A 20937-nucleotide genomic window follows, 5' to 3' on the forward strand; every position below is an offset into this window, starting at 1 on the left:
TCGCATCGAGCTACGATTGTGACAGAAATTAAAGCCAAAGGCGCACTAAAGACCACCGATCAACCACCATATTCATCAGATTTGGCTCCGTGGGATTTTTTCTTGTTCCCGAAACTGAAATTGACGCTCCGTGAAACCCGTTTTCACTCGATTGAAGAGATACAACAAAATTCGCTTAAGGAGCTGAAGATAATACCAAAAAGTGTTTCGAGGTCTAGAAGAATCGTTAACATAAGTGTATTACATCTGATGAAAATTACTTTGAAGTCAAAAAAATTAATATTGATGAATAATATTTCGCAGCTTATTTACAATTTCCGGCTACTTTGTCACAATGTATGTTTTATAGTCAAAGATTTGCACTAGCAAAGCGAAAATACGCAATATTTTGATATTTTACATTTTTTCATCAATTCCATTCCGCTAAATTTGACGTCAAAAACGAACTACGCTTTGGAGCTCGAATTTCGATAATAAATGTTGATCAAGTAATGGAAATCGTTGAGGCCGGCAGCCATACAAGCACTAATAAGATTACCCAGGATCTAATCACTGCAAAAAATCCGTTTAAATAAGGCTGGATGTAAAAGCAGATGGACCGAATTTCTATCTGCGTATCACTGTTGAATCGCAACAAAATTGGTTCATTTCTGAAGCGAATTGTTACTCGAGATGAAAAGTGAGTCACTTAAATGAAAAGTGAGTAACTTACGACAACGTCAAGCGCCAATGTTCAGGGTTAGGAAGGTTTTGCCATGTGTTTGGTGGAACACATGTGAGCTCTTTTTCTAGGGCAAACTTTTAATTCGGATCTGTACTTTGTACCGTCTAAAGTAAACCATCGCCATAAGCTCCGGGAGCTTGATTGGATGGCTCTTATGCATCCACATTATAATCCGGAGCTGGTACCAAGTCATTATTACTGGATACTGTATATGGCGAATGAATTTGCTAGCGAAAAATTCGACTCAAGAGAAGCTTGCAAGGACCACAGTCACAGATTTTTGCCAAAAAAGAAGAGAGTTTCAACACGAGGGTGTGTGGATGATATTAAAGTCTTATAATCCGAGATGTGCTAAAAAAATGGAATATCATCAAAGTAAGGCTGCCTGAATTCATATAATTAACTGAACTAGCAGACTAGTCTGAGAAATGATGACCATTTTAAATACGCTGTTCAAAGATTAGGTTAGGTTCACTAATTCCCGTACAGCAGAACAAGTTTTGAAGGAGATCTCCTTGACATATGAAATTTTAGATAACCTCATTAACTAAATTAGTGAGGAATAATTAAGTTGGTTTTTGTCCCTGATAGATATTTAATGGGGAAAAATTGAATTGGTTTTTGTCCCTGATAGATATTTTACGGTTTTCTTTTATTGTTATTATTCTTTAGAATTGATTCTCAATAAACTTGCACATTGAGTGCTGTTGCCTTTGTGCTGTGCCATGAACTTGGCATCAGAGCCCCTCAATGTTATTTTGGATTGGCCTTGCCTTCTGCTTCGCTAAGGATTCCAGTCAAGTGATATCCTCTTAAGGCTATCTGAGGCCTTACTCGTGGTATCGACTATCCAACGTCATTTGCCCCACCTTATTTCTCTCAGTACCGGTTCCTCCTTTATTAATTTTCATAGTAGAGCTTCCGTAGTTCTGAGTTGCTTATAGTTTTGGACTTGAGTATTCTGCAGATGATCCGTAGATACTTGAAGGATAGGAGTGATGGAGCTCGAAACCAGTTATTTTTTGCTTCCATAGAATAACGTCGACTTCGCGCATCCGAGGAAAATTCCAAGCTTAATGCCTCTGAAGAATTACGAGTTTGCGAGTTTGCTTACACAGTTTTCAGTCGTTCTAACTCCGCTCATGTTTTGTTCATCCCACAAATGGCTATCGCTGCTGCAGACTATGTGGTTATAGCCGATTTTATAACATAGCGGGAGGATGTAGTGCAGAAGTTCACTGAAGATAGGAAAGTTCTCTGAGTGCAATACACTTGGCAGTGGCCAGAACCGATTCCTTCACATATGGCTCAAGCAACTCACAACTTCCGGTGTTAGACCAAGTATTCTCTGGGACATCCGTTTGAAGGCGACTTAAAATTAGAAGGCGAGCCTTACCTCCCAAGGTTGTGCGCTGGGTTTGGGACCTGCCACGTAAAAAACGGGCCCAATGAAACTAAAGAGAAGGATGAGGATTATTACTTACAAAAAATCACGTCAAACCCACCTTTTTCTTAAACACTTCCATCATCTCATCTGCATACAAGAGCTCAAGCAAGCATTCTGGCTTTTCTTCTCTGTCGAATAATAATTGCTTTATTTCCACTACCTTTCTTAAAATCACCAAATCAATATCACCGCATTACTGCGATTCCCAAACTAACAAAGAGGAAACTTGTGTGCGCACCATAATTTGCAAAAAGTTCTCACACCCACTCGTGTGTTGGGTGAGAAAACGCCAGTTTCCCACGGGAAACATTCGTAAGCCTTCGTTAAGACACGCCTGCCTTTCGACACTGCTTTCGGACCGCAATCAAAATCAAACCAAAAGCTAAACTAAAGATATATTAAAGGCGCTTTTTAATGTCAGCAACAGCGGCATCAACATTTTCAGCCCAACAACAACAATTATAGTAATAATGCCACAACGTCGTTCGAGGATAATAAGCGCATGGCAAAAATAAATACCACACACACATGGAAGAGCACGCGTCGAAGCACAGGTCTCGCTAAATGCCTGTCCAAAACAGTCGTCAACTGACAGTTCACCAGACACACCTCCACCAGCGCTGTGTATGAAAGCGGTGGCTGATAGTTAAGTAAGCAATGCGTCGTTGCTTGTAAGGGTAATGGGGCGGCGGTCGGAAAGGAAGCGCGTTGATGTATGCGTGTGTGTGCTTGGACGCGCGTCGTCACGAGCAGCGGAAGCAGGCGAAAACGTGTCGTGCGTGCGTGTGTTGATGTGGTGGTCGGCTGGTCGGCTGGTGGGTGTTTACTGCTTTCTTTCGCCTCACTTTTGGCATTTAAATTTCGTTAAGTGCGAACCCAAGACTGGCTAGCGCTGCGGTTTGCGGGCAAGCATTTCCATGGAATGCTAAAATTATGGAATTCTAGCATGGGTGACGTCACAAATGAGTAAGCATTGAAGCAAATATAACTTACGCTTAAAAAAACGAGCTATTTTTGCCACTCACGCAACGTAAATTAAGCAATGTCTGGGAGTATATACAAAAATAATTATAATTGGGCTAATTATAATAATACTTTGCGGAAAGAAAGTAACTTACATCCAATTATATCCATAAAGAAGGTAAAATATTGAATTTTTCTTTGCTCTAATCAAAAAGTGACATTATTTGGAGATACTTGCTGACTAGTAGCTTATAAATAAAGGTTTTTGGGTCAATGGCTGAGAAAGCTAACATCATGACTGCCAAATTCAGAGCGCTATGCTCGAGTCCCCATGGCAACAATGTCAAAAAATTATAGAAAAAGCCGCTTGAGACAACTCACTCTCACCACTCTTGTTGTTGTAACGGTTATCTAGTCCCCATTAAGCTAGCAAGTTTCAGATAAGTTATCATCGAGGTCAACCAAAGGTAGGTCGTCCAAGGAGTCGGTGTAGGTGTTTATGGCTCCACTGTGAATGGCGCTCAGTGCATGTCTGAAGTTAGTTGCATCCAAAGTCTGGTCGGCGTATTGTCTTATGTCGCCGACGTATGTAGTTGAGGAAGGACCTTTTGATGTCCCTTGGAGGCGGTTCCGCTTCGAGCAGATGACTGTAGGGATGGTTTATACGAAAACATCTTAGCAGAAACTGCTTTGAGAAGAGCTTAATGAAGCATAGTTGCCTCACTGTGCAGATGTTCGATGTCTGAAGCTTCCTCGTCTGCGTTTCACTGCATCCAGGCGACCATATTAGTGCGGCGTAGTTAAGAACCGGCCAGTCGATTGCCTTGTATGTTGCCAACTTGAGGATTTTGTTGCGGCGCTGTACTTTGGCAATAATAGCGGTGGTGTGTGGAGTGAAGGAGCATAGGCTGTCGAAAAAATTTTAAATTAGGGTTATTGAAAGTCAAGGTCAAGTATGTACCGTGGATTTAGTGAGGAAGAGTGTTAGGTTCCATGCAGCGAGGAAGATCGGAGAGATAGTTTTTAATTCTTTTGAGCACATGTCATCGATTCCTTTACCCGACATTATCTTGCAATCATCAGAGTACGGGCTGAAGAAATTTCCTCTTGTCGTTGAGTGAGTTCAAAAATGTAGAAGTTAAACAGCAACGGGGAGAGGACACCATCTTTAATTCTTGAGAAATTTTACCTCGAAACAGTACGGATGATTGTCGACCGCTCCGCTAGTTCACTCTTACCGCGCTACGCATTGTCGAACCTAAGACCTCTAAAAATATTTGAAGAAAATTTTTTTCCAGCGAACTTTGAGATCTGAGAACAGGAAATAGTCGGTGAGGCCAATTCGAAGCCCATTCAATAAATTTTTGCCATCGTTTTCACTGACTTGTTACACGATGCATTGTCTTGGTAAAACAGCACTTTCTTTTTCTTCAAGTCCGGCGATTTCAATCTTATACTGTGGGCAAAAAACAATAAGACTTTTTAATTTCAATTTCGCACGAAAACCCAGTCATCGAATTACTTTCTTTCTAAGTTGGTATGACTGTTAGTGACATCTGCGCCAAATGTCACATTAAAATAATCATTAGTGTTAAGAATACGCTTGTCTTTCTGAAGTACATAAAGTGCAATCGGCGATTTTTAAGATGAGTGAAATTAATCAACAAAGAATTTCCATTAAATTTTTTATGCGGATTCACATTTTCGGTGTCGGCACGTTCAGAGTGTAGGAAAACCCTTTCGGTGATAATTGTTTCTCGCGAGCAAGTGGTTTAGATTGGTATATTTTATTCAAAGATTGTCAAGAACGCGTTGACGTCTAAACACGTCCGGGCTGGCCTTCAACATCAACTGCTGATCAACACTTTAATAAAATAACTGGTGCTAGAGAATCGGCGATTAGCAGTCACTGAGCTTACTGGCATCGTTAAAATTGCGGAAGGGTCATTGAAAACCATTTTGAAAGATCATTTGGGCTTAAGAAAAGTTAAAACACGATTGGCTTCAAAATCACTAAATTTTCTCGAAAAACAGCGTCGCGTTAACGTCTGTGAAACAATTCTTTCCGACTACCAGGATGTCATGAGACGTATTATTACTGGCGATGAGTGTTGAATTCATGCTTACGACTCGGCAACAATTAATCGATCGAATCTCGTGACAAAGGTGAGCCTAAGTCGAAATCCACATCAATGCAGGTTAAAAATCAAGGTTATGTTGATAGTTTTCTTCGATAATCGAGGTGTGGTGAACTACACACATTTGTGGGTGGTTATATGATGAGAAGTAGTCTAGAGACAGATTTGAAAGGAGCTTACTGAATTAACTACGGATAAAGAGGAATGGTTAATACCATTATTCTCCCTTCTTCGTTACATGCTTTGCTTTGTTGTGGCTTTGTTTGATCCCATTGTAAACAATGTCATCTGCTTTAACAAAACACGCTTTGTAAAAGCTTGCTTACTAATAAAATCCACTAAAGACACTTACATGACATAGCTATACAATCAATAGCTTAACAAGACAAAAGAAGGATAAAAAAGCTGAAGCAGCATTTATGCAAAGGAAGATTAGAAAAAGGCGAAAGAAAGGTACTCGAATAAATTCCAACCGAGAGGCACAATATTTGATCAACTAAGGCAGCAATTGGGGACGTTTATCAGTAATAATAGTCAGTAATGATAGTCTCTTCCAAGTTGTCAATCATCTCGGACGTATTTGCGTCGCCAAGTGACTTCACATTATCCCACAAAAGATAGTACAGCGGTACTCTACGGTCAAATTCGTAATTCGGAACTATACAGTGAATTGGCCAATAGGAGAAAAATTGTATTCAATGTTTCCCCAATAGGGACGATGGATATATTATTAAATTCCCTTATAAAAATTGTATGCATTTTTACATTCTCCCATTTAATTCCTTTTTTCCAAGCTAATAAATTACGTAAATACACATGCTTTCACGCCACACTGTAGTCATATGAACATTTGCGGTGCATCTAAACAGAGGCAACGCATTGCATATCCACACATTCGTATTAAAAACGCAATCCATCCATTGCATTTATGTGGCTTTACGCTTTGCGAAATTCAACGCGTGTTTACAATCCGCAGAATGCTGCCACTAAAGAGCGAGTGCTAAAAAAGTCGCGCTAAACACACAAGAGAAGCGTAATAAATTACCTTCCATTTACTAATACTTGGTTTGCTGATAATATCTCTCGCGGTACGAATGAATATACAAATGAAAATGCAGATTAAAGTGTTAAGTAGAGATATCTATAAATGGAATTGGTGGAAGAATTTATAAATAGATTTGAAAGAGATACATATCTCTCTTTTTACTTTATGTCGTCAATTTGGAAATTTTTCTAAGATGTAATACCTCCACCAACCTTAGTTAGGCTACTATCTACTGAGTGAGAATTCCAGGAATCTCACTATGAAGTACAGGGTCCGGCACTCGAAGTGTAACGAACTTCAGGCCGTTCGCGCAACTGTCGCACTGGAATCAGCTGTTTATAAATTTGCTGAATGACAGTTCGAAGTATTGAGCGAAATCCACGACGAAGTGCCAATCAAATGGATTAAGAACTGAAAATATCCGACCGCAGCATCCGACGTATATTGAAAAATGAGCTCAAAGTCAAGCCTTACAAGTTCCAAAAGGCCCACACACCGAAGCAGGAACAAGTAAGACTTGAGAGAGCGAAGCAATTGAGCAATTCCTAAACTATCAAACCGATAGGGTTTACTTGACCGACCGTTCATACGAGAATCTAAGTCATCGGTTAGCCACCAGGAGGCAGAACCCGCCACAAATAATGGTTTGGGCCGCTGTCACCGCAGATGGGCGCTCTCCAATTGTTTTCATCGAACCTGGCGTCAAAGTAAATGCGACATATTATCGGGAAAGTGTTCTGGAGGCTGCTTTGAAGCCGTGGGCAAACAAACATTTCGGGCGCAAACCATGGACGTTTCAACAAGACTCAGCGCCGTCTCACAAAGCGCGAGTGAACCAAGAATGGCTGAAAAACAACGTTCCGAACTTCATTACGACCACACAATGTCTTTAGAATTCACCAGATGCGAATCCAATGGATTATTGTCTCTGGGCCATTTGGAGAGCAAGGTCCGGAGTAAAAAATACACCAGTCTCGAGATGCTGAAGAAAGCCATTGTCCGTGAGTGGGCCAAAATACCGGCAAGTCACATTCGGGCAGCTTGTGATTCGTTTTTTGACCGTCTCAAGGCCATAGTTAAGGCAAAAGGTGGTCATATCGAGCAAAAGTGAATTGGTCCTGAATTTATGATTACTTTCAAACATTTTGTACTTTAAAATAAATAAAAATAATTTTCCAAACCGAATTTATGGTTTTTTTTAATTTGTTACACTGTACACTTATGAGTGCCGGACCCTTTATCTAGTTGACAACATTTAGACCTTCCAAAGGATTGTTTAACTAATTTGTAACACTTCGGGCTTTGACTAAATTATGTCTGAATGTTTGTATTACAATTTAGCTCTTACATATTCAAAATCATATTCGAACGTACTCACAATTATTTGATAAGTTGGTGGAAACCAATTTCTGATGAAAAATCTACATACTTGTACATTGGCTTCGATTCGCCACTACTCAGTTCGCTATATTTGAACTCTCTCAGCGACCACCTTAATCGGCAGGCTTCAACTAATACTGCTTCCTCATTAGAATGGTATAATTGGCTACAAATAAGTGATCCATTTCGATATTCCCTACTTCATTAAAGAAAAAACACAGAAACTTCAAATTAAATGGAGAATGTTTGTTATCAATCGAAAGTACATTTTTTGACAATTATTTTTTTGAGACTATCTTTTTCAAATGTTGGCCGTGGCTGAGTCTCAAATGGTCCATATGTTTTTTTTTTTTACGCATTTCTACTGGTAACTAGCGTATGACACGCGTGATGTTTTGTCCCAAGCCCTGGATAGAAGTGGGATTGTCCGCATAGACATTTGACTTTAGATATCCCCACGGGAAATGTTACAAATACAGCAATTTTATTTGTTTACATACCCATTGACAAAGATTTACCCTCATCGCTGAACAATTTTTGGCTCGTCGGATCTTCTTGGAACTTTACAGCCCATAGAGGGAAGCGTTGTCGCTTGGGAAGGTCGAACGGCTTCAGTTCTTGCACAAGCTCTATTTTGTACGCTTTCAATTTAAGATATCGTCGTAAAATGCACCAAGTCGTTTCATAAGTCTGTCCGAGTCGCTGCGAACGTCACCGAATCGACTCTCCACGGTCTTCGTGTGCACTCTCAGCTTCTATATTTTCTTTACTGGTCTATTCGGTTGAATATTATTCAGTATGTCGATTACGTTGACCATAAGTTTACAGAACGTGAATTCTCATAATAAAGCAAGTCACATACGATTTGTAAACGTTGTTCAGTCGTAAGTCTTTGCGTGATGTTACGTCAAACAATACTGAACAAAAATAACATGACAGTTTGACACGACTCATACGTGATCTGTCAAAAAAAGGCTAATTGGATCTAGCGTTAGAATTCTTTTAAGCTAATAACTCGAACTCGACTTTTTCGACTTCAGCGAGGTGGGATAAATATAAGCCACTATTTCTTAAAACATCGAAAAATATATAGCTATGATGGGACCATGATTGCCATAGAGAACAAATTTCGTAAAGAAAAAGGAAGAGATACCACATTGCCTGCAAGCTTCTGGACGAGTAAAACCTTTGTTTGGAGAATATAGGCCTAAACGATTTAAGTCGTTCATCCAACTCGCCGCGGTAAGATTATGTTACATGCGGCACCATAAACAGGTTACTGTAAATTTAAGAGGCAGATGTACTTGTACAGCATGGGTTTGGACTCTACAGAGTCGTTTATGCGACATAAAAGTGAAAGGATTAAAAGCCTCGTTTATAGAAATTCAAGTCGAGAGCACATTAATTCTATAACCCCATACACGATGCTCAAACTTATTAGAATACTAGTGTTAAAGGTTTGTGAAGAGCGGAGAGCACAATAGACAACGGATCGCAGTGCTTACATCCACTTTTTTCTGATCCAAGAAATCGTGGTTGGTATTGTTTAGAATTATAATTTGGATACAAATAATTGTTTATTGAGGTAAATAAAAAAAAACGGACTACCAAGTCAGATAAGGTATGAGTAGATCAGATTATACATACACGATAAGGATAACAATTTGTTGAGATGTCATGAAATAACTTGCGAATCAAAAGGCCCTTATAAGGGTATAAACTTATACAAATAAGGTTATGAAATTATCCAATGAAATGGGTGCCACAGAAGTTGACGCAAAAAACAATTTTAACAAAATCGATATATTTCTGAAGCGGATAATTACACGGTTAGAAAGATTTTGTTATGTATTTAATGGGTAAGGGATGACTACTCCCCATGGATCTAGTAACTGAACTTCATCTGTCATCGCAAAGGACCAAAACTGGTATATGCGAGGCTCTTTGGCCTACCAGACTGACCTAACCTAACCTAATGGGTAAAGCAGGTAAGGATATACCAACTACCCCCATACTGCTAAATTCGTAATTGGAATCTAATGATAATCTTTTATTTTAACAATCGCTCTTAAGACTCTAAATTTTGGTCAACAAAAGAGAAATATTGTTCCAACAAGACAACCAGACGAAACACATTGAAATTTCTCGGTAGATGCACCGGTAGCTTGGCAGGAATGTTCTTATGCATCCATCTCACAGTCCTGAGCTGGGACCAAGCGCATTAAGAGAGGTATAAAATCCAAAAATCGACTGTCTAGTTTTTTTTCAATATAGAAAACAGTGACACTATCAAATTACATTTAAGATGGCAACAAGTTAGTATGCAAAATGGCATATGTGAACCAAATTGGAACTAGGCTAAATAAAATCCTTAATTTAATGCAAAAATACTGGATTTCTTCAGCTTAAAAATCCAACGGAGAATGACTCTTGCCAACAGGTGCTACTTTGAACTGAGTCGGCAATTGAAAAGTAAAGAAGAGACGAACAAAGACCAAACTCTGCAAGTCCCTCATCATTATCGTCCTGCTATATGGGGCGGAAGCATGGACAATGACATCATCTGCTGAGTCGGCCTTAGGAGTGTTCGAGAGTAAAATTTTTGCTGAAGATTTATGACCCTTTGCACATTGGCAACGGCGAGTACCACAGTCGATGGAACTATGAGTTGTACGAGATATATGATGACATTGACATAGTTCTGCGAATTAAGAGACAGCGGCTGCGCTGACTAGGTCATGTTGTCCGGATGGAAGAGAACGTTGCTGCTTTGAATGTTTTCGATTCAGTACCCGCCGGTGGAAGCAGAGGAAAAGGAAGAAGACCTCCACTCCTTTGGAGAGATCAGATGGAGAGACCTGAAACGGTTTTTGTGTTTAAAGAATTTTTTTCTGTGAGTTTGATGCGTAAAAGCACCATATGTAAACAGCTATAAACAAGGTCTGTCGCAAAAGAAACAGGACTGTTAAAAAAAAAAAAACAAAAAATTAATATTTTTCAAAAGTTATATTTTTTTATTCAAAGTAGTTTCCTTGTGCTTCGATACAGCGTTTAGCCCGGTCAATTAGCATTTCAAATGAGTGTTTAAGGTCATTTTTCGGAATGCTCTTGAGAATATCGGTCGTCGCCTTTTGGATAGCTGAAATGTCCTGAAACCAGTGTCCTTTCATGGGCAAATGAAGTTTTCCAAATAGGTAAAAATCACAGGGTGCCAGATCAGATGAGTAGGGTGAGTGATTTAATGGTTAATATGGAGTTTTTTGTCAAAAAATCAGTGACAAGCGTCGACCGATGACACGGCGCAATATCGTGCAACAGGCGCCAGGACCCTGCCTCACGGTATTGTGGTCGAGCACGACGAATGCGTGACAAAAGACGCTTCATAACACTAAGGTAAAACACAGCATTGATCGTTTGGCCAGGTGGAACGAACTCTCGGTGTACAATACCCTCGGAATCGTAAAAACAAATCAGCATTGCCTTTATTTTTGACTTCTGAAGACGACCGACTTCTGATCGTCACAGAGGTCCTCACGACCTTCTTGGAATCGCTTAAACCACTCATGCACATTACTACGGGATAGGCATTGATCACCATAAACTTTTTTCATCATTTGAAATGTTTCAGTAAACGTTTTCCCAAGTTTAAAACAAAATTTAATATTTGCTCTTTGCATTTTACGACCGATGACCAAAAGCTGCTGTCACTTTTTGATCGATAACATCGATTGTAGTTATCCAATTGTCTTAAAATTTGTACGAAATGTCAACAAGAGATCAAACTTTTTATTTCATATACCCACCAATAGGTGGTGCCACCAGAAATAGTTATATTTGAAAAGTTCTGTTTCTTTTGCGACAGACCTTGTATTTATATAAATAGCATATATTACACATACATATACAGTTGAGTTTCCCTAACTCGAATCACCATAATCCACAAAACAACTTCCAGTTAGAGAGGCTTCGAGTTATAGAAGGAAATTTGTATGAAATCTGACTTCTATTGCCAATTCAAGAGTTTGAGTTATGGAAAACTTTGAGCTCTAGAAGTTCGTGTTATGGAAGTTCAACTGTATAAGAATAGGAAGCATCCCACTCGAATAGTAACCGGTTACCGCTTCACGCACGTACCGCTGATGAGTAATTCATGTAACCACAAAGCAGAACTAGGTGATGCTGGAAAACATATGTTGCTGTGGTTGTTGTTTTATTGCAATCAAGACAAGTCCGAACGTGCTAAATGTCTAAATCGAATTTCAAAGCAAAGTGTTAGAATATATGCATGTCAACATTAGGGAGCTTAAACATTTTTTATTTAAAATTTAGTAATTTTTATCTTCCTGAAAAGGTAATACTACTTTGTCTTGGAGTTTTGGAAAAGCTCAATTGTATGTACCAGGCCAATGAAGAGTCCGGCCTGCCGAATAGATGGCACTACTACAATTGAATCCATATGATCTTTATCTCTAAGCTTCGAACGGCGGAGTTTAAATTTGACAGCTGTCAGCATCATTAGTTTGTGAATTACTATATATCATTTTGAATGAAGTAACTTTTGTTATTGTGAAAGAGATGGGATAAAAAGGAATTTCCCGTCTTAGTAAAATATTGCTTTTGGAAGGGAAAAAATACAGTTAAAGGAAAAGCTTGGCTTGATGACGAATTTTCGAACACTGCCTTAGGAAAATCAAAGGTTGGTATGCCAAGTTTAGACGTGGTAAAATGAGCACCGAAGACCGGAAACGCAGTGGACGTCCAAACGAGATGGTTACCAACGAAAACATCAAAAAAGTCCATAAAATAATTTCGAATGGCCGCAAAATCAAGTTGTTTGTGAGAGCAGGCAGCCTAAAGAGAAGAACTGAACATGTACATACATCGTATCTTTTACGAATATTTGAGTATGAGAAAGCTCTGTTCAAAGTGGTTGCCGCGCGAAATTACTTTTAACCAAAAACGACGACGAGTTGATGATTCACAGCAGGCTTTGAAGATGTTTAAGCGTAATAAACTTGAGTTGTCGCGTCGATATTTGACAATGGATGAAATATGACGCCATTATTTCAATCCGAAGTCCAATCGACAGTCATCGGAGTGGACTGCATACAATGAACCCGTTCCAAAGCTTGGAAAAACGCAGCAGTCGGCTGGCAAGGTTATGGCGTCTGTAATTTGAGATGCGAATGGAATAATTTTTATTGACTAACTTGAAAAAGGAAATACCAGTGACTATTGTACAATATTATTGTAACGTTTTAGGGACAAAATAGCCGCAAATTTAATGCATTTGTAGAAAAAGAAAGTGTTGTTTCACTAACCCAGTGCATCATGCGACAAGTCAGTAAAAACGATGGCCTAAATCCTTTAATTTGTCTTCGAATTGCTTCCGCATTCACCGTTTTCTGACCCCCAGCAACTATTTCCTGTTCTCAGATCACAAAAGAATGTTCGCTGGGAAGTGATTCTCGTCGAATGAAGATGATATAAGAAATGTCAGGTGGAATTATAGCTTCGGTGCAGACGAAATTAACGTCTTGTCCTGCTTCTACATCAAATAGGAACATTTATGATGAAAATTGTTGAAAAGAAAATTGAAATTTTTGAAGCACCCTAGTATATGTACATTCACTGTTACATATTTACGCAAATATATTTACGTAATGCGTATGAAGAACGCAGGCTAACGCGTTGCCGAGACCAAAAGTTAAAGCAGGTTATATGGATATACCACATTCTACATAAAAGAATAATCTTGCAAGATTTAGTGCGAATTTAAGTGCATTGCCATGAAGCTGCATTAAGTTTTCATTGGGTTGGTGGCAGAGCTTTACGTATGTATATGTATGTGTTAATATATATACGTACATACCTAATATATATGTGTATATCGAGCTTACAACTCGGCGAACCGCAAGGCCGCTGCTCCGATTATCTTACCAACTCAAGTTGCAGTTTTGGGCAGCTAAGAGGACAGCGCTTGTTAAGTGGGCGCAGCGACAGGGGAAAAGTTCTCAAACTCGAATGACAAGCAACATTTGACATTTTATCCAATGCGCAACGGTAAAGAAGCGATAGATACGTATTTATATATGTGTGTGTGCGTGCAACCAGATGCCCACGACATCCGCTTCCGTTGCGTGTGTGCAGTGCGAAGAAGATAATAGCGGAACGCTTTAACGTCTTGAATTCAGCGTGAATTCAGAGTTGAAGGACGCGCTGGTGGCAAGCAATGGCTGTAATAAAAATTTTATATACATATACTTCAACATAAAAAGGGAGTGTGTTGTTGTAGCGCATTTTTGCGACGTGATTGCGTATATCCTTACGAAATGAAAAATTATGGAAGAGATAGGTGGTGGCGCACGAGCATCAGCAGAAATGCAATGGTGCAGTGCAAGGGCAAGCAGGGCAATAAAAAGTTGCATAAGATAAAGAAATTGCATTAACTTGGGTGATAAAGGCATGACAAGCACCACTGCGCTGGTATTTAGATGAATCCGCGCGGGATAAGCTTGAAGTGGTTAGATTAAATGTAATATGAGCGCATAAGGTAGCGAAATTCTAAGGAAATTCATAAAGATAAGATTTTCGCAATAATAAAATCATTTTATTAATGGCGAGTATAATATGGAAATTACTCATTTTTCTATCTTCAACTACCAAAGGTATATAATGACTTAGCCTGCCAATGATTATTTGTTTCCGACTGATAAGTAAGATTATAAGCACAAAAAAAAAACAAGAAAATGTGTCAACTTCGGCTGCACCGAAACTATAATACCTTAATATAGTGGTCGCATCAGAAGAATTTGAAGAACTTTTAAAAATCGTTCAACTTTATTGCAAAATTTCACGTATCAAGAATATATTTCGCGGCCTTCGCTCAATTTATGGTCAACAAAATTATTATTCGCAACACCTTCATTCATCTTGGGAACCAGCATTCATTTTGGATAATATTTCACTGAATAGACCACGTGCAGCATGGAGTGGAGAAATTGTAGCAGCCGTAGCTGAGAGTGTACACGTACACAGACCGTGGAGAGTCGATTCGGCACCGTTCGCAGCAACTCAGACTGACGTATGGTAGGCGTACAAAATCAGCCGCTCGACCTTCCCAAGTGACATCTCTTCGGCTCTTAAAAAGTTCCAAAAAGATCCGAAGTTTTCGAGCCAAATTTTTTTCAACGATGAGGCCCATTTCTGGTTCTTGGTGATGCAAACAAGCAAATTTGCCGCATTTGGGACGAAGAGAAACCTGATGAGAATCAAGACCTGGCATTTCATCCAGAAAATACAACGGTCTGGCGTGGCTTGCGAGCTCGTGGAATCAGCGGTCCACATTTCTTCAAAAATGATGCCGGTGAGAACGTAACCGTCAATGGCGACCATTATCGCGCCATGTTAACTATTGATGCCTCAAATTGAAGCTCGTGATCTCGTCAACATTTGGTTTCAACAAGACGCCGCCACTTTTCATACATCGCATCAATCAATGGATTTATTGATAGAACACTTCAAAACCTGGAGTCTATGCGGTCAATACCGCTCCGGCACAGGCCTTGGAGCAAAACATCACGCATTTGCCAGTTGCCAGTCGAAAAGCTCGAACGAGTCATCGAAAATTGGACTCAGCGGATGGACCATCTGAGACGTAGCCGCGACCAACATTTGGAAGAGATAATCTTTAAAAAAGAAATGCCAAAGAATGTTCTTTCAAATGATAATAAACATTTCCCATTAAGTGTAAAATTTCGGTGTTGGGCACCTCGAAATGGATCCCGATTTAAATTTTACATCGATATCTCAAAAACTAAAGAACAATTTCACGTATACGCTCACAGAAGGACATGGCTAATCGACTCGGTGATCATTTCTATAAATATAAATTTCGTGGCAAACTTAATTGTGGCGACGATAACATCCTTTTTCGACTTAAATTTCTATCCGCCGAGTAACTTTTTCAAGTTTGAAAATAAACCAAAGAAAGTAGAAAAAACTTTGGATGGGTCAGCAGTTCGTAGCCTAAGTCAACCAAATTAGCCGGTATGAGCCGGTGCATAGTAGAGCCATATGAATGGTTCATCCTTCTTCAAGTAGTCGATGTGAATCACACCGAATTAATCGCTCAAAAGCGTGGCCATTACCTTTCTAACATATAGAACAGACTTCTTTGAGCCCCGTTCGCTGGATGAAGCATATTTTTCGACTTTTCGACTAGTCTTGGTAGCTGGTGTGTACAAGCGGATGCACGACGCTTACGAGACAAATCAGAAACTCTTCCAGAGTGCGCTCAAAAACACAAACAATTTGATCCATGAAGTATCTTTTGCGTTAATTTGTGCCATACATAAAACTTCTTTGGGTATTCAGATTTTTTTAAATGGTTCCAAATGGGGTTTTGTGAAATGTTTGGCTTGTAGGAAATCTACACAGGGCTTACATGATGGATTCGATTTCCATTACATTATCGATATTTTCGACAACTGAACTTCCAGAACGTGGTCTTTGACATCAGAATTACCAGAATAGAATTTTCGAAACTAAAATTACGCATAGTTGGCTTATGGACCATAACCACTACCCAAACTTTTTTTGTCTGGCTTGCTTTTTGTTTTCATCGAAAAATATGACATTTGTTGTCTTTGCTGATGTCCATCTTGGTATCAAACTTAAACAATACCGACTCAGAGAATCACAAAACCGTCTGAGAGGTTTTTATGTTACAACATTTTTTTTCAACGCCATATTGCTTAACCCAATCGCACTTTAATAAATTACTAAATGCTTCTATTGGAAAAACAATCGATTTCTTTGCACCTAAAGAAGAAAAAAAGAAAGACAAGCCCGCAGTTTGTAGGAAATCAACGCAGTTGAGTTGTGTTGTGCTGAGTTGAGTTGCGAGTTCTATTTAGTTCATTTCAGTTGAGCTGAGTTGAGTTGTATTGTGCTGAGTTCAGCTCAGTTCAGTTCAGTTCAGTTGAGTTGAGTTTTCAAGTAACTTGAGCTAAGGTCTTTTCAAGTTAAGTTGTTAAGTTGAGTTGAGTTGTATTGTGCTGAGTTGAGCTGAGTTCAGTTCAGTTCAGCTCAGTGAGTTGAGTTTTCAAGTAGGTTAAGCTAAGGTCTTTTCCAGTTAAGTTATTTTGCATTCCGTTCACTTTCCCAACTCCAAGTATGGCATGGACAGGCCCCCTATGGAACTGAAAAATGGACATAAATATATCGAATCCATTAGCACAATTGCATTAAAATCATAAACACTTAACGCATTCAAAAGTTTTCGTTTCAAATCTGAAACACTTGCCAGCAAAGCGTCGCCAAAGAAGCAACCAAGGCGAGCGAGTTGCCGAAAAAGTCGCTGAAATTTAATCAACTCAAATTAAAACGAACATAGCAAGCGCCAAACGCCAAGCGCGTGCTGACCGAGCAGGGTCACGCAGACGCGTGAGCGAAGAAATCAAATAACTTGACGGTGACATTGTCCAATAATAGAAAGACGGACATACGAGCATAAACACATGTGAAGCTGTGTGGCACACAAAACAATTTGAGTTCATAAATTCGATAAAAAAAAGCGTTGAAATCCAAACAATTATGAAATGTGTAGCATATGAATATCCAGAAATTCAATTACTTTGTTGCCAGACAAAAGACGCTCGCTGCTGAGCGCGAAGATACTATGCAAATGAATTAAAATAGAGTAATAAATTCGGTGCACAAAGCTGTCGTGGAACGCCCACGGTCCCCATACATATGCTTTCATATAAACTATAAAGGCAAGGCAAGTGAACTGTCCGTCCAGCTGCTCGTCGGCGTTAGCCACAGCATCTCAACGACTTAAACACACACACACACACAAAGGCAAAATTAATAAAAGCCAATCAAAGCAAACAAATTTGCGTGAAACCCCGCTTGCTGAGGCACACACACACACACTTATACAGAAGCGTATATGTGTCCCTGGCAGCAGCGCGTGTCACCCGGTCCAGTTGCTCAAGCATGGCTCGGGCGCTACGCTTGCAATAATCGCACAATTGAGATTGAACGATTTTATTGTCATATGGACTAATGCATATGTATGTGTATGTGTGTGTAAATATTTATAAATCCAAAGTTGTGGGAGCAAGCATCAACGGCGTATTCATATGTGGATATGTCTTTGTTAAGCGTTTGCTGTCAAATGCAATTTAAATAAACGCAAATAAAATGAAAAACAAATAAAATGAAGAGTCTATAAATAAACCAGAAATAGGTTCGTGATTACAATAAAATTTTGTAGGAAGAAAAAGGCATACAAAAGATATTAGAAATTGGATGAAAGGGTTGACCTTAAACAGATTGCCTGTATATGTTTGGTAATAATTGTATTTATGAAGCTAAATGAACTAATTTTAACTTTATTATGAATGATGATTTATAAATCCCGAAATTTCGGGATTCGAGTATTTTCTTTCGCATTTCCTCGAGTTACATAAAACTATAATTTTATACGTTTTGGCTGAGTTATGAATCCCGAAATTTCGGGATTGAAAATTTTCCAACGAAAAATTTTCGAGTTTGAAAAATTTTACTACCGTGTTTGCTCGAAATGCTTAAAATTATGATTTTTTATTCATATGAGTAATTTTTTGAAACCCGTAATTTCGGGATTATAAAATTTTACTATCGTTTTACGTCGGGATACTTAAAAATTATTATTTTTTGTATGATTGGTTTTATGAACCCCGTAATTTCGGGATTCTAAAATCTTTCAACTGTATTTCTTTATGATCCATTAAAATAAAATTATCTTTCTGGAATGTATGAAACTAAAATTTTTTATCATAATACATACCATAGTTTTTCCGGATTATTTCGAGATTGAAATGATTTATTACCATATTTATTCGGGATGGTTAAAAATATATTTTTGTGAGTATGAATGATTTAATGACACCCGTAATTTCGGGATTGAACAATTTTGCTACTGTATTTCTTCTAGATGCTTAAAACCTAAATATCATAAATTCAGGATTGTGAAAATTTGCTAACGTGTTTGTCGACATGCTTAGTTTTTTTTATCTGTGTTGGTGTTTTTATGAATCCCGAAATACCGGGATTGCAAATTTTTACTACCGTATTTCTTCGAGATGCTTAAAATTATAACTAATTTATTCGTAGTGGTGATTTTATGAATCCCGAAATTTCGGGATTGCAAAATTTTGTTACCGTATTTCTTCGAGATGCTTAAAACCTAGATTCTTGTTACTCGTATGAGTGCTTTTATGAATCCCGTAATTTCGGGATAGCAAAATTTTACTACCGTATTTCTACAGGATCCGTAAAAGTGAAATTTTCGATTAATGAGAATGATTTTATGAATCCCAAAATTTCGGGATTTTCGAAAAGTATACCCAAGAGCGTATTTTCAAGTATTGAAACTTCTGTTTTCTTCAGATACTGAACTTACTTATGTGTATAATTATATTTTCAAGCTGCATACACCGGTAATACCTCTAAAATTGCTTGCTGAGGTATTGACTGTGGCATAAGTCAATATCTAACACTAAACAACTTACTTAAAGACTTTTTATGCTCAGAAATTACAGTATGGAAGCATGGGCTATGACTCAAACTAAAACTGTTATAAAAACATTAAGAAAAGTGAGAACTTCGAAAGCTATTTAGACCAATCGAGGTCTAATCACATCTACAAAATACACGATTTTCCAAGAAACCATAACCTTTTCCGGCAATTTCCTAGTCTAAAAGCACAAATTAATTTCCATTTAGTTAAGCGAAATCTTTATCTGCGAAGAAAAAAAATTGGGCGGAAGATCAAATGAACGTAAAACAACCAACAAAAGATTTCTGCAAACAAAAACCGCGGCCGGGTACATAATATGATTAATTATGGCTTACTGCCAGCTAACCACAAAGACTTCTTGCAAAGTAAACAGCAGCAACAAATTTAAGTCAGTTGAATGTTAAAGACTTGATTTCATCAGTTAAATGCTTTGCTCTCCAGGAAAAATAATATTAAAGAATACGTAACATGAAATTAAATACGCGAGAACGCTTCTAAACTCGGCTTCAATATTTAATATTGTTGTTGCTTTATTTTATTAGCATAGCTAGTGGCAGTAGTTCAAGGTATTTTGAAAGTTTCTAATAGACACGGTGGTTGTATGCTCTTCTTCTTTATAGCCGTAGACACCGCTTACGCGGTTATAGCAGAGTTGTTGTATAACTCAGCAAAATATGACTCATCGCATATTTATAAAGTGAAAATGGGAAGTAGCAAATAAGATGTTTTTTTGGTTATAGATATTTCATTAAAAAAAATGTTTTCTGGAATAGCTGGCTTTATCTTGCACTTAATACTGCGAATGATGGTTTCAACAGCTCTGATGTAGAACAATATAGATTGCTTAATAATATAGATCAGCAGAGTCGAAACTCACTCTCTATAACTGCAAGTTTGACCAAATAAAGTTAAGGTTTCTCGCGCTGACATGGGAACTCAAAAGGTCGCGGAATCTTAATCCAATATGGATCAAAAATGACTTCATCATGTTAACCACAACAGGCAAAAACTTTTTCTGAATGAAGGGGGTCTCGATAGAATTTCAGGTCTTGTAACAAAGGTATCAGACATACCTTTGACAACCAATTTGACGGCTCTTCATCTACAACTAAACTACAACGAAAGGGTGATCCATTTCGATGTTCTTTCCTTAAAAGAAAGTAAACAGAAACTTCAAATCTTATGTGGAATATTTATTATCATTTGAAAGAACATTCTTTGACATTTATTTTTTGCAGATTATCTCTTTCAAATGTTAGTCGCGGCTACGTCTCAGATGGTTCATCCGTTGAGTTCAATTTACGATAACTAGTTAGAGCATTTCGACTGGTAACTAGCACGCGAGAAAGTCTAAAGGTGGGATATACACGACCGTATTGGGCAATCGACCGGCCCAAAACGTGAAATTATCTGCTGAACGAAGTATTCTCTTAATAAATCCATTGATTGCTGTGATGGGTGGGAAGTGACGTCGTTTTGTTGAAACCAAATGTCACCGAGATCACGAGCTTCAGTTTCAGGCATCAAATAGTCGGTTATCATGGCGCCATAACGGTCGCCATTGACGGTCACGTTCTCACCGGCATTATTTTTGTAAAGAAATATGGACCGATGATTCCACCGGCCCACCAACCACACCACCCACAAACCACACCAACGCGCGAAACATAT

General features: G+C 38.6%; 1 protein-coding gene across 2 annotated transcripts in view; it reads right to left on the minus strand.

Moving 5' to 3' along the window:
• Window positions 1-20937, minus strand: part of LOC126754240 (protein numb) — a 126008-nt gene that overhangs the window by 94637 nt on the left and 10434 nt on the right. The window contains exon 1 of one of the 2 annotated variants that reach the window (XM_050466237.1): window positions 20340-20358. The exons of the other annotated variant lie outside the window; for it this stretch is intronic. The gene's annotated coding sequence lies outside the window, so the exon portion shown is untranslated. Of the gene's footprint in view, window positions 1-20339; window positions 20359-20937 lie in introns of those variants that run through there. 2 annotated transcript variants of the gene reach the window in all.

The sequence above is a fragment of the Bactrocera neohumeralis genome, chromosome 3, assembly GCF_024586455.1.
Source record: "Bactrocera neohumeralis isolate Rockhampton chromosome 3, APGP_CSIRO_Bneo_wtdbg2-racon-allhic-juicebox.fasta_v2, whole genome shotgun sequence".
Lineage (NCBI taxonomy): Eukaryota > Metazoa > Arthropoda > Insecta > Diptera > Tephritidae > Bactrocera > Bactrocera neohumeralis.